The sequence below is a fragment of the Rousettus aegyptiacus genome, unplaced genomic scaffold (assembly GCF_014176215.1).
Source record: "Rousettus aegyptiacus isolate mRouAeg1 unplaced genomic scaffold, mRouAeg1.p scaffold_m13_p_12, whole genome shotgun sequence".
In the NCBI taxonomy this organism is placed as follows: Eukaryota; Metazoa; Chordata; class Mammalia; order Chiroptera; family Pteropodidae; genus Rousettus; species Rousettus aegyptiacus.
Window position 1 is genome coordinate 33,881,385 of NW_023416287.1, and position 14,011 is coordinate 33,895,395.

The window sequence follows — 14,011 nt, forward strand, 5'->3', positions numbered from 1 at the left end:
CTGGGTGAGAAGGTATTTGTTATGGAGAAAGCTCTGGACATCTTTCACAAGGATTTATCTTTCCCACCCCCTGCCAGAGCCACAGTAGAGTCTCAGATCTTTATAATGAGAATCTGGTTGGGATCCTTTGGTAAAGCCTATGAAGTATAAGGGCTCCCTTAAAACAGGAGCCCCTAGGAGTTTCTCTCTCTCTCTCTCTCTCTCTCTCTCTCTCTCTCTCTCTCTCTCTCTCTCTCTCTCTCTCTCTCTCTCATGATAGTACATACTCAATTTCCAGAAATTCATCAAAATGAACAATTAATTGCTTCTTAACACTTAATCATTTGATGGCTCCTGGCTTCTGCCCCAGGTAAGCAGATCTCAGCTGTAACTCTCAGATTCTCTCCAGATTTTTGGTGGCCAATTTCACCTGAAATTTCAGTTCTCTTGTGGATCCAAGGAAAGTCCTTGATTTCAGCTTGTCCTAATGTTTCTTATTGTAATAATGAGAGTAACAATGTCTATACTCTTTAACTTCAGTGATTTTAAGTTCTGCAGGGATGATTCTTCTCATACAAAGTCAGTATTGTGCTTTCTGAAAGAGGTTATGTTAAGCAAAAATGTGCTGCAAGTTTTTTAAAAATAAAAATTTAAATGCAATATGAATATATGAATCTACAGTGTTAACTAATACAGTGAACTTAATGCTGAAACTCTTAATTTTTCTGTTCACTAGAGTAGATATGAAGAGATTATTTTAGAAATTTAGTAAAAATTCATAGTTTTCATAAAAATGCATAAATGTGTATCCCATTTTAACCTTAAGGTGCTCAGAAAGAACATTCTTTAAAGAAGAAGTTTTGTTAGTTATCAAAGCTTGATTACAGTTTCACTTGAGAAAAACCATAGGAATCCTATTAACCAAGTGACATCTGATGGGCTTCCCTTATTATTTTTAAAGCTAAATTGTAAAAGAAGAAATAATATACCTGTACACTTGGAAGGTTGTACCACTTCTTTAACTAACTCTAAGTTTATTGTGCCTTTAATTGTCTTTGAGCTGAATATTAGAAAAGTGATAATGATTAAAAAGTGGTTACGTGGAACAAAAGATGGTATGCAGTAAGTTCTTCCATTACAAAAAAAAATCCTTTTTTTTGAAACTGCTTGTGAAGTAAGCACTTTAGAATTATTCTGTATATATGCACGTGAAAGGAAACCCTAGGAATCTTTTGTGTGAGCCAAACTTGAACATCTTGTTGACTTAACTCTCTAAGACTTAAAGGAAAGAAATACATATTGGCATTTCTGTTTCATGTTTTATTCTACTCACTGACTTTTGGCCACTGGCAAATGAGAAACTTTTGTGGGTAGAGTTATTTTTTAAAATCTTTTTATGTCTCAGGAGAAGTAGAAATCAAGAAGAAAGAAAAGGCAGTCTGTGAGGAGTGAATGCTGGAAAGATACCCTGTGACGTGTAGGCTTTGAATGCAGCCCACATCAACTCACTGCATACATTCTTCTGCTGAGAACCTTTCTTTACCTTCCATCTATCATAAACTTCTCTCATCTGGAATACTGGGTTAGACTCCAAGGCATGTGCCATGACCCAAGTGAAATGATTTCTGGAATCCAACCAGTTCAGATCTAGAAAAGACCTTAGAGATAAAATATTCCCTACTCATTTCTAAAAGAGAAACCTAAAGCTCTGCAGGAGTTGAATGATCTGCCCAAGTTCACACAACTAGGACAAACGCAGGCCAACTACCATTTCTCCTTTCCTGCTATCTTTTTTGTAACGACAAACCAACCAACAGATCAGAATATTGAGTGGCTACTGCATGGACTTGCTTGATTCTCTAGTTTTATTTTATAGGCAAAGGGAGGGATTTGAGAAAAGCCTTGAGTCACTTTTCATTTCAGTGTGTTCTTTTCTGTTAAACTGTCCTTGGAGTCACATGTTATTTTTTCTTTGGGACTTTAATTGCCTTTGCACTGAATAACAGCAAAATAACCCAGGTTCTTAATATTTGTGTTTGTTGCAAGAACACTCGATTATAATCTCTTCATTAGTCTTATGTACAAAGGCCACAGCCCTGTATTCTGCAAGAACTTTTCCTCCCCGGAGCTTTTCTTCTTTGTGTGGTGGAGCCAGCTTCTCCCTCAGCAATGGGCCAGGTGTAATCCTTCTGCTTATGTAACAAGCCCCCCTTTCCTCTGCAGACAAGATGAGCTCTTGAGCTCTGTGGTGAGCCTGTGATCATGCTAATTGAGGTCAGAGTCAGACCCTCTCTATCACAATGCTCCCTAGCTCCTGCTGGGTCCATGTCCCCTGACTCGAATTTAGGGCTGGCTTTTTATTGCATTTGGAATCTTTCTCCTTGTGATTTTGGTTCTATCCAGCTTTTATCCTGGGAATGTTTGCTCTCTGTATCCAATTCTCTCCCCAACTCAGTAAATATTTGTTTTTTGCATCAATACTCTCCCATTCTAGGTGATTACGTGATTACAGTATTTGTCTTTCTTGCTCACTTTCACTCTCTTTTAATTCTCTTACTGTTGAATTTCTTTTAAAAGTAACTTTGCAATACAAATTACTACATATTTCTCCCTGAGCCCCTTCAGTTAGCCCTGACTCTGAATCCTCCTTGCTTCCTGTGAACAATGCCTCTGCATACTGCACTGTTACTTTTTAGCACAAAGATTTTTCTAATGAATTTTGCTAACTGGTAATGATAAACTTTGCCTAAAAAACAACAGAGTAAAGAGGTGGGGATAGATGTCACTTAGCAACAAATACCCCTAAATTTATCAGCTTCAAAGAAATTTTTCCCACTGTGACAAAGGTTAAGCAATGCATCTGGAATCAATGACTTAGGATCTTTCCTCCTTCTGAAATCAGTAAGAAATGAATCAGAAACTTCACACCTATTGTTCCTTCTAAGCCCTGAAAGTCTCTTTCTTCTACTATAGTTTCATTAATTCTTCCTTATACTTTAAGTTATTAATTAATATCACCTCTTTAGAGAAGCATCCCCTGATCCTTCAGTCTAAATCATGTACTTTATTCTGGTCCTCAGGTCGACAGCCCAAACATCTCCTTAGATCTCAAGATTCTAATACTCAACATTCTCCTTGGTATTGCCAATGGATGCCCAATAGTCATCTTAAACTTCACAAATACACACTGAATTCTTCATTGTTTCCCTAAAACCTGTTTATCCCTTAGTGTTCCTCATTTCAGTAAATGTCACCATTATTGACCTAGTTACTCAAATCAAAAACCTTAGAGTCCTCTGTCTAAGATAAAGGTTATTGTGCAAGTGACAGATTTTGAGAGGACCCTCAGGAAAAACCTGTAAGGGTACAGGGCAGGAGAAGGAATTTGGCAAAGATGTGGGTTCTGCCACAAGGAGCTGTGGAGAATGAATAGCACTAGAATTGGCTCACTGAGAGGCCAGGATCTGGGCTTTGTTACCCCAGTATCAGTGACAAACTTTCTTCTCCTACCCAATGTTTCTACATCAGTGTGATCCATCGACTGAGGTAAAGTCTCCAGGAAATGAAGTACCAAAGGGCCACTAGCAAGCAACACTCACAAATTCGAGATGGAAGCATCAACCTGATGAAAGGGTATGCATAGAGCACTGAATCTACTATACCATCCTGAATTCCTTACTTCCTCTCCCCCTACTGCCTTCGCCACATTCAATCAGCAAATCCTGACAGCTCTACCTCAGAATTATATCCCAATATAACCTTTTTCTCACCATCTTAATCAATGTCCTTAGTCCAAACCACTGTCTCTCACCTTGAATACTGTGGGTCCCCTTGTCAGTAAGTGAACTCCTCTCTCCAAGAGACAGGAAATAAGAAAATTAAGATTACTTTCTTTAAGACCAAGACATGACCAATCAGAAAAAAAAAAACAGATGAAAAGTTGCACTTGTAGGAGTAGAATGACTACTGTCAAAATTAGATTGATGAGATTGAGTGGACCAGTGTACTCAAAGAAAGAATATTTCAATCAAGGGAGTAGCTATTCAGCTAAAGAAGCAACACAAAGAAAAATGACAAAGAGGAGCACTGAAAGAAATCTATGAAGTCTAAGTCAGTGGATATCGTAATCCATATCTCTTTGACAAGACCAATCCCATTTTAACCTGCTGCCATTCAGGGCAACCATTCAAATCCCTTCTTTATTCTGATTCAATGCTCACGAGGTATATAGCAGGCATAAAGAATTTAGGTGGTCCTATAGCAATAATATGTTCTTCTCATTGCAAACGAGTGGGCATTTCAGTCCTATTCATCAATTTATTGCTATTAAAAGTGATAGATTTCTTAGCTAGCAAGTCTGAGAGCTGGACTCTGGACTGTGACAAATTTCCCAGAATGTATGGCATGTTGTATTTTCCATAAATGGCCACAACAAGAGCTTTGGTTCCACATGGTCTCATACCCCCATCAAGAAGTGGGAGTCCATTTCCCCTCCCCTTGAATCTGTGCAGAGATGAGTTGTCCTCATTCAGCCATAGTCAAATTATAGATTCATAAGGAAAATAAACATGTTTTTTAAGCCACTAAGTTTTGGAGTGGTTTGTTATATGAAAATGGATAACCAGACAAGAGGCAACCTGCCTAAAATTGGCAGATCAGCCTAATATTGCCATTCAACTACATGAATCTTTTAATTTATTCTTTGCTTATGTTCATAGTTTCTAAAATCCTTAGTCTCTACTTTTATCAAATAGGAATATTCATACCTGCTCAAGTACAGTCTTATAAATTTGAGGTCTTAGATGATCCTACTCATTCATATGGCTCCCCTGCCCATTTCTTAAAGGCTGGCATTGCCTATACCTTTGTCTTGGTCTTATTCTCATGCTCCATTTGAGTTTTTTTGTGTATAAACATGGGTACAACTTTTCTATATACCATAGTCCCTTGATGATTTCAGTTAGTTGTATAGCTTTAATACCACTTTTATACTATAGACTATAATATTTTATCTCCAGCCTGGACCTCACCCTGCACTCTAAATCATACTGCTTACTTGATCTACATGCTTAGATGAATAACAGACACCTCAAACTTTATGTTCAAAACTGACCTCCTGATCTTTATCTATCTAAAATTGTTCCTCTCAGTTTTTCTCATCTTAGTAAATGGCAATTCTGTATGTTCAGTGTGCTTAGATTGAAAACTAGAGGAGAGAGAGAGGAAAAATGGGGCGGGGGTGAGATATTTATTATAAGGAATTAGTTTACATGATTATGAAGACAGGTAAATCTCAAGATCTCAGTGAGTCAGCAAGCTAGAGATTGAAGAGAGCTGATGGTATAGTTACAGTCCAAAGGCCAGCAGTCATGACACCCCAAAAGAGTGAATGTTTCAGTCTGAATCTGAAGGCAGAACAAATTCTCTCATACTCAAGAGAGAATTTGCCTATTTGTTCTATTCAGGTCTTTAACTGATTATGTGAGGCCTAAGCATATTAGAAGAGCAATCTGCTTCACTCAGTTTACTGATTTAAATGTTAATCTCATCAAAAGCACTCTCACTGAAACACCCATAATAATGTTTTACCAAATTCTGGGCACCCCAATCAAGCCGACACATAAAATTAACCATTACAGATGGCAAGTGTAAGTGTTCCTATGGACTCTGTTACCAGTTCTGAGAGCCCTTGCCTTGGTTTCTATCGGCCTACACTGTGCTGTCTTCAGAGGATGTTCTAAGGCTAGTGGAGGCACACTGACCTTGTGAAGCAGAGAGCCAGCAGGGCAGAGCTGTGAGTTCCTTAGAATTTGCTTCTTCCAGGATAGTCCTGAGGTGCAGGAGTATGAAGCTCCTGCCTCGACTTCAGACTTCTTTCACTCCAATCCTGGGTTCTCCTGGGATGTTTTTATCTATCTGTCTGTCTATCTATCTATCTATCTATCTATCTATCTATCTATCTATCTATCATCTATCTATTATCATCTATTTTATTATGGTGACATTGGTTAACAAAATCCAGTTTTACATGTACAATTCAACAGTAAGGCACATATATATTGCATTGTGTTCATTGCCCATAGTTTGATTTTTTTCTGTTATCACATAGTTGACCCCTTTTACCTCACCTACCTCCTCCCTCTCCCCTGCTCCCCTACCCTCTGGTAACCACTAATCTATAGTCCATGTCCATGAGTCTCTGTTTGTCCCACTCATTTGTTACTTTTAGGTTTATATCCCACATATGTGATATCATGTAGTTTTCAACTTTTTCTGTCTGGCTTATTTCACTTAGCTTGATTGTCTCAAGGTCCATCCACATTGTCACAAATGACAGTATTTCATCTTTTATTATAGCTGTGTAATATTCCGTTGTGTATATGTACCACAGCTTCTTTATCCAATTTTCTATTATAGGATATTTCAGTTGCTTCCATGTCCTGGCCACTATGAATAATACTGCTGTGAACATTGGTGTGCAAATATCTTTTTAGATATGTTTCCAAGTCTTTGGGGTAAATTCCCAATAGAGGGATTGCTAGATCATATGGTAGATCAATTCTTAGTTGTTTTGGTTTTTTTTTTTTGAGGAACCTCCATATTATTTTCCTTAGTGGCTTACTAATTTACAGTCCTATCAGCAGTGTGTGAGGGTTTCTTTTTCTCCAAATTCTAACACTTGTTATTACTTGTCCTGTTGATAACAGCTATTCTAACAGGTGTGAGATGATATCTCATTGTGGTTTTGATTTGCATTTTCCAATAGCTAGCAATGCTGAGATCTTTTCGCATATTCATTGGCCATTTGTATGTCCTCTTAGAAGTGTCTGTTCAGGTCCTCTGTCCATTTTTTAATTAGAGCATTCCTTTTTTTGTTGTTATTGAGTTGTATGAGTTCCTTGTATATTTTGGATATTAGGCTCTTATCAGAGGTGTTGTTTGCAAATATATTCTCCCATTTGGATGGTTGTGCCTTTATCTTGTTGGCAGTTTCTTTTGCTATACAGAAGTTTTTTAGTTGATGTAGTCCCATTCATTTATTTTTGCTTTTACTTCCCTTGCCTTTGAGGTCAAATTCATAAAATCCTCTTTAAGTTCAAGGTCCTTGAGTTTAGTTCCTATGTTCTCTTCTATGCACTTCATTGTTTCAGTTCTTATATTCAGGTCTTTAATAATCCATTTTGAGTTAATTTAGGCTGAGATAACAACAGCCTAGTTTCATTCTTTTGCAGGTGGCTTTCCTGTTTTCCCAGCACCATTTATTGAAGAGGTTTTCTTTTCTCCACTGTATGTTTTGGCTTCTTTGTCAAAAATTATTTGGCCATAAAAATATGAGTTTCTCAGTTCTGTTCCACTGGTCTGTGTGTGTTTTTCTGCCAATACCATGCTGTTTTATTATTGTCTCTTTGTAGTATAATTTGAAGTCAGACAGAGTGATGCCTCTAGCCTTGTTCTTTTTTTCTCAGGATGGCTTTGGTGAGTCAGGATATTTTGTGCTTCCAGACAAATCTGATGATTTTTTTGTTCTATTTCTTTAAAAAATGCCAATAGGGTTTTGATGGGGATTGCATTAAACTGGATAATACTTTAGGTAATGTGGTCATTTTAACTCCATTGATTCTTCCCATCCAAGATCACAGAATATTTTTCCCATTTCTTTGTACCTTCTTCAATTTCTTTTAATAGGGTCTTATAGTTTTCATTATATAGGTCTCTCACATGTTTCCTTAGATTTATTCCTAGAGATTTTTATTCTCTTTGTTGCAATTGCAAAAGGAATTATTTTTTCCTCTTCTTTTTCTAACACTTCATTATTAGAATATAGGAACATTATGGATTTTTGAACGTCGATTTTGTATTCAGAAACTTTACTGTATTTGTTTATTGTTTCTAGTATTGTTCTTGTGGTGTCTTTAGGATTTTCTATACAGATAATCATGTCATCTTCAAATAGTGACAGTTCGACTTCTTCATTTCCTATTTTGATGCTTTTTACATTTTTCTCTTGCCTAATTGCACTTGCTAAGACCTCCAGTGTTATATTGAATAACAGTGGTGATAGTGGACAGCCTTGTCCTTTTCCTGATCTTATAGGAAAGGCTTTTAGTTTTTCATTCACCATTCAGTATAATGTTGGCTGATGGTTTGTAATGTATGTTCTTTATTGTGCTAAGGTACTTTCTATACTGATTTTGTGAAGTGTTTTGATCACAAATGGATGCTGCATCTTGTTGAAGATTTTTTCTTCATCTATTGATATGATCATATGATTTTTATTTTTTAAATTTGTTTATGTGGTGTATCACATTAATTGATTTGCCTATGTTGAAGCATCCCTGTGGTCCTGGGATGAGGCCCACTCGATCATGGTGTATAATCTTTTTAATATGTTACTGTATTCAGTTCACTAGTATCTTATTTAGGATTTTGCATCTGTGTTCATGAGAGATATTGGTCTATAGTTTCCTTTTGTTGTGTTATCTTTACTAGGTTTTGGTATCAGGGTAGTATTGGCCTCATAAAACATGTTGGGAGGTATTGCCTCTTCTTCAGTTTTTTGGAAAAGTTTGAGGAGAATAGGTATTAAATCTTCTTTGAATGTTAGGTAGAATGCGCTGGTGAAGCCATCTCATCTTGGATTTTTCCTTTTTGGTAGGTTTTTGATGATTGTTTCAATTTTCATACTGCTGATGAGTCTATTTAGATTTTCCAGTTCATCTTGATTCAGTCTAGGAAGGTTGTATCTTTCTAAGTACTTGTCCATGTCTTCTAAGTTATTAAATCTGGTGTTATATACTTTTTCATAGTATTCTTGTATGATCCTTTGTATTTCTGCAGTTGGGATAAGTTTTTTAATAAAGTACTTGCATCTGATTCTTAGAGAACCTGGCCTGAGACAGCAACCTTTATCATCATTCTTTGTTGGCTTTGGTAAAGATTGTGACTTCCTTCCTGAAGCCAGGCTCTCTTAAGTTTTAGGTGATGATCTAAAGTTTCTTAACACTTAAATATCACCAAATGGTCAATTAAAGGTATTCTTTCTATGAGTATCACTAAGAAGTATGACTTAGGAAGGCATGAGCTCTCAAGTCAGCATGTACCTCTAGTCCTAGTATTCTGTGGGCACAAAAAGAGTCGACCTAGCTACAGTGTCCTCTGGGAGAGAAAACTCTACCCTCCACACCTTCCAGAATGAGAATTTGGGGCAGCCTGCCATGTACTACACTGCACGTGTTCCCATGAGATGATAGCACCTGGGAAAGAGCCAGATATGGAATTAATAATATCCAGTTAACATTTAATTTACCCACATGCTGATTTATTTTATAATGGCAGGTTTCTGGAGATGTATGGCTTTCTCTTCCCAAGACCCCAAGGACTGCAAATGTAATTACTGAAACAGCTCAGATCTGCTTAAAATGTGGAAGGCTCAGATTTTTGAAATGGCTGAACCCTTGGTGTCACTGAGCATCCCCTAAAGAGAATTGGGGGGCAAGAACCTCACTTAATAAATGGAATATTCCTTTTTTTTTTAGCTCACATATAGAAAAATACTTTAATTACCTTTCTGCTCTTCTCTGTGCAAGAAGCTACCCAGGAGACTGGAAAACACAATCGTTTAAAGAATCTGATGACAAACATTGTCAAAGAAAGCTCTTTAGAAAATAGTTACATGGTGTTCTTTGAAACCAGGGCATTTCAAAGGATTTACTGCTAGTTGATGAATCTAGGTCATCAAGCTATGGGACTCAGCATGTACAGTGTGCACATGCACATGTGCACGCACACACACACACACACACAGACACACACACACACACACAGAGTTATCACTTTTTTAAAGCCAAATATCTGGTATTGTCTGTGATGAATGCTGACACACTGGGAGAAAGGAGTATGAGAGAGCATTCATGCATGATTAAATGAACATTTCACTAGTCAAAACCCTCACGATGGCCCAACAGCATTCTCAGCCTCACTCTGTAAGTGACCCAAAGACTAACAAGACTACTGTACACTTTATTCTACTATATGCCTCACCCCTCTTCTTATATTGACTTCCAACCCCAGATTTGGCTTCTTGGTATTCACTCACCTTGATACACCCTCTGTGAAGTTAAGTAAGTATTCATCAGGTAGATGGAGAGAGGGTTCCCAATCAAATATCAGCAACACAAAGGCATGGGAACAGAAAATGGAGACAATATCAGGAAACTCAATTAGTTCATTATGGCTCAATTCTAAAAAGTAGGAATAGATAAGAAGGCAAAATGCACCTCAAGGAAAATTTCATAGTGGGCAAGGGTTTGAATTTAAATAGCTATTAATGTACTTTTGTCAGGGGAGGGAAATATCCCATGAGATTTTTTTCAGGAAGATCACTCAGGCAGCAGTGTGGATGATAACTTGAACAAAAATGGAGGCAGGAAGATCGGACAGAGGCTTTCGAGTTTTGATGGTTCAGGTCAAATGGTAAGTTCCAGGATATGAGATAAGAAAAAAGGATAGATAGCAAACACATTTTGGAGGTAGATCTGGCAGGAAGAAAGAATTTTAGAGGTCATGCCCTTGTGACTGGAGATGGTGATGTGTCAGGAGCCCAGAAAGCTAAGTTCTTTGGATATTTCTTCATCTCTGAGATGAGCACAGAATATGTTATAGGTACTCAGTAATTACTTGAATCATTTAAACTGATATTCATTTCTCATCTCAACCATTCTCTGATAGAGGCAGTAAAAAGATGAAAAAGCAAATAATATGACTTTGGTGGGTCTCGAATTTCCTGGATCTCTGTTTCTGCATGTATAAAGTGAGTGGGCTGGATGAGGATTTTGGCTGATATCTCCAGCTCTCATACTCCATGTCAGCCATTCTCAGGGGAGTTAACTGGAAGCAGTCTTCTGGGGGAAATGTTAGCCAAATTCTTGAGAGATGATCAGACTTTAAGAGCATCCTCTGGACCCCTTCCAAACCCAAAGGAGACTGCTGCATTCATTTGTTTGTTATACTCAGGTACTGAAACAATCCTCAATTCTGTAATTCCCTTTAGTGGAGGAAATAAATTAGCCTCATTGGTGGAGAGGGGCTCTATGTTGCCAAAGTAGGCTTTATTGGTGGTATAAAATTGTGTTTTTACTTTAAGTGAGTTCCCAGTTGGCTAAATTGATGCTGCCTTTGACAACTACTCAGTGCTTTGAATACAACCTGTTTCTCTTGGCTTTGTTTTCCCCAGGCACTGAGAGGAGATCTCTTGATGGTTGATGAAGCTATTCAGTAACAGCCTACAACTGTTTTACTAATGGCATTCTCTTGATTGATTCATCAGGGCAAGTAGGAGCCTGTGGCTGGGTCTCCCCCAGACAGTGTTGCCAGCTCTGCCCTTGAATCTTCAGGAGCTTGTGGGCAAAGAACCTAAAGGGAAGGCAGGCAGTTTTCAAGTGCAGTCTTGTCCCAGACTTCACCCCTGCTTAAGTCACTTTCCCATGTTGTGTTCTGGCACAGTGTTTTCCCTTGTCAATTCTGTGAAGTGAGTGGGAGGCTACATGGTGAACACTGTGTGCTCCTGGTTTAAAAAAGAAAGAAAGGAGAGGTTCTGTACAGTTCTGTAATGATTTCAAAGCCAACCCTTGATTAGTGTGTGAAGGGGAGGATGGGATCATGTTTAAGTGAGCGCTAAGGGCTGGAATTTTCCTCAGTGGAAGTGCTTCCAAGAGAAGGCCCCTGGACACGGGAGCTTTGGTTTGAAACTTACAGATTCCTTGTCTATGAAATTATAGAGGGGATTTATCTTACTCTTCTGCTTCTGACAGTTTTGAGGTTCCTAGAAATGTACCCCTAATTGTTAACATTAGCTGTTCTTAATCAGTGGGGTTGACAGGTAGAAGCTAAAAGAGAAACATCAGTGCATTCGGACCCTTGAATAGGAGCTATCCGAAGTGCTGAGGAGCTAGAAAGATCAGAGCACTCTTTCATGCAAACTAAGATTTCTGAAAATGAATGAGCATGCTCTTAATGTTTCCACCAGGGCAACAGGCCTAAATTGGGACAAATAGTCACCTCAAGAGAGCAGCACTCATTGGGTAAGACTATCCTGGTGAGTCCTTCACTCCTCTTCTTGCTCTCTATGACAGTATGCCTTCTACTACTCTGTCTTATAGGATCAGTCCTATGGCCCTTGTTGGTTCACTTTCTTATCAAGCACATAATAACAAACTATCTGTGAGGTGGATTGTTGCAATAAAAGCTCCTTTACCTGTGTCTTAAGTAGTCCTCTCCCATACTCTAGGCTTAGACATGTGACTTCCTTTGGCTATTGGAACATTAGCAAGCATACTGCAGAATTGAAAATTTCTCATACACTAGGGCACACATTTCTTTTCACTTTTACTAATTTGTAATTCTGATGCATATAATCCCAAGTGAACCTGCTAAATATAAGAGACCACAAAAAACATAAACAGACAAGGTCTATTCCAGATGAGGCTGTCTTAGACCAGTTAGACCCTAGACAATTTAACTGTTGATTGCAGACACATGAGTGAGCACATCTGATACCAGAATATACTTTTGCCTGAGCCTATCCTAAATTGCTAACCCATAGAATTATAAGAAAAATAAATGGTTGTTGTTTTAGGTAAACAAATTTGAAGTGTTTGTTATACAACAAATGTTGACTGATACACTTGTGTTGTGTTATAAAACAAGAGAGATGATCTATAAATATAGCACTCAGCAATGTACCTGGCATATAATAAATATTTAATAGATGATAGCTATTATGATCCTGTGATGTGGGTAAGTACTAAAGAAGTAAGAGTGATATTTGTGTCCTCAAGGACTTTTCCACGCTCTAATTATGTGAATAAACCTATTCATATGAAATATTAAGAGAATAATTTAAAGTGTTGTGTCTTTGAGTGCAAAAGTACTTGTTACCAATATTTGAATATTCTCACTGAGGCTTCTTCACAGTTTGTACCTAAATAACAGAAATGATGATTATGTGGAGAAACTTGTTCTGACCCCTAGAATGAATTGGGTGGGTTTTATTTCTTGTTACCAAGGTAACCTCTTTCAATAAGCCTTGGAAGATAATTTCTCTGTGTGAAGACTTGTTTTGCATTGTACACCAATACAGTCAACAGACTATACATTTACATAAGAAACAACAGATACACATAGAATCACCTTGGTTTTATGAAGTGCAATTATTCAAAAGGCAAACATACATTTATAAAAGGACTTAATCAGCATTAGTTTAAAAGTATCTCATCTCAATATATAAGACAGGAATTTAGTATAAAGGTTTTATACTATCTCACAAATAATGAAACTGAGACCCAGAAAAATTAAACTGTAGCTTAATGTCTCAGAGTATATTAATGGCAGTACAGGGACTAAAAATTAGGTTTTCTGACACATACTCTAATGATATTTTCATCGCTTTGTATATTTTTAATGACTATCTGCCAATGATGCAGAATGTATTATTAAAATATAATGTTATTTTTAACTTTTAAGGTAGCAATTAATAATTGACGATTCAAAAATACAGTGAAGCACAAATTAGAATAAAATGTCACAGTCTTCCCATACAGAAAAGATCATGGTTAATTTTTCATATATATCCTTCTAATCACCTTTCTACAGATGCATTCTGTATTTTTAAAAGTGGAGGAGGAATCACACTATTATTTTTACCCTGCTTTTTTCCTTTAATACTGTATTGTGAATATAGGTTCTGTGTCATTAAATATGCATTCACAGCACCATTGTAATGGCATGGCAGCTTTATGTCTTTTGCACATGCAGACTCAATAAACTTGACTCTCAAATTAGGTCTGTCCTGAATTTCTACTGCCTAAAAGGTCAGTCTCAATTTACTCTAGACTCAATTCTAGTGAGTCTGGAATTCAAAAAGAAAAAAAAAAAAAACCTTAGTCATGGTCTATTTAAAAGAATCCAAAGCCCACAGCTCTTAGACAATGGAAAGATCCTCAGTGTTATTTATAACAGAAATATGTATTAAAAT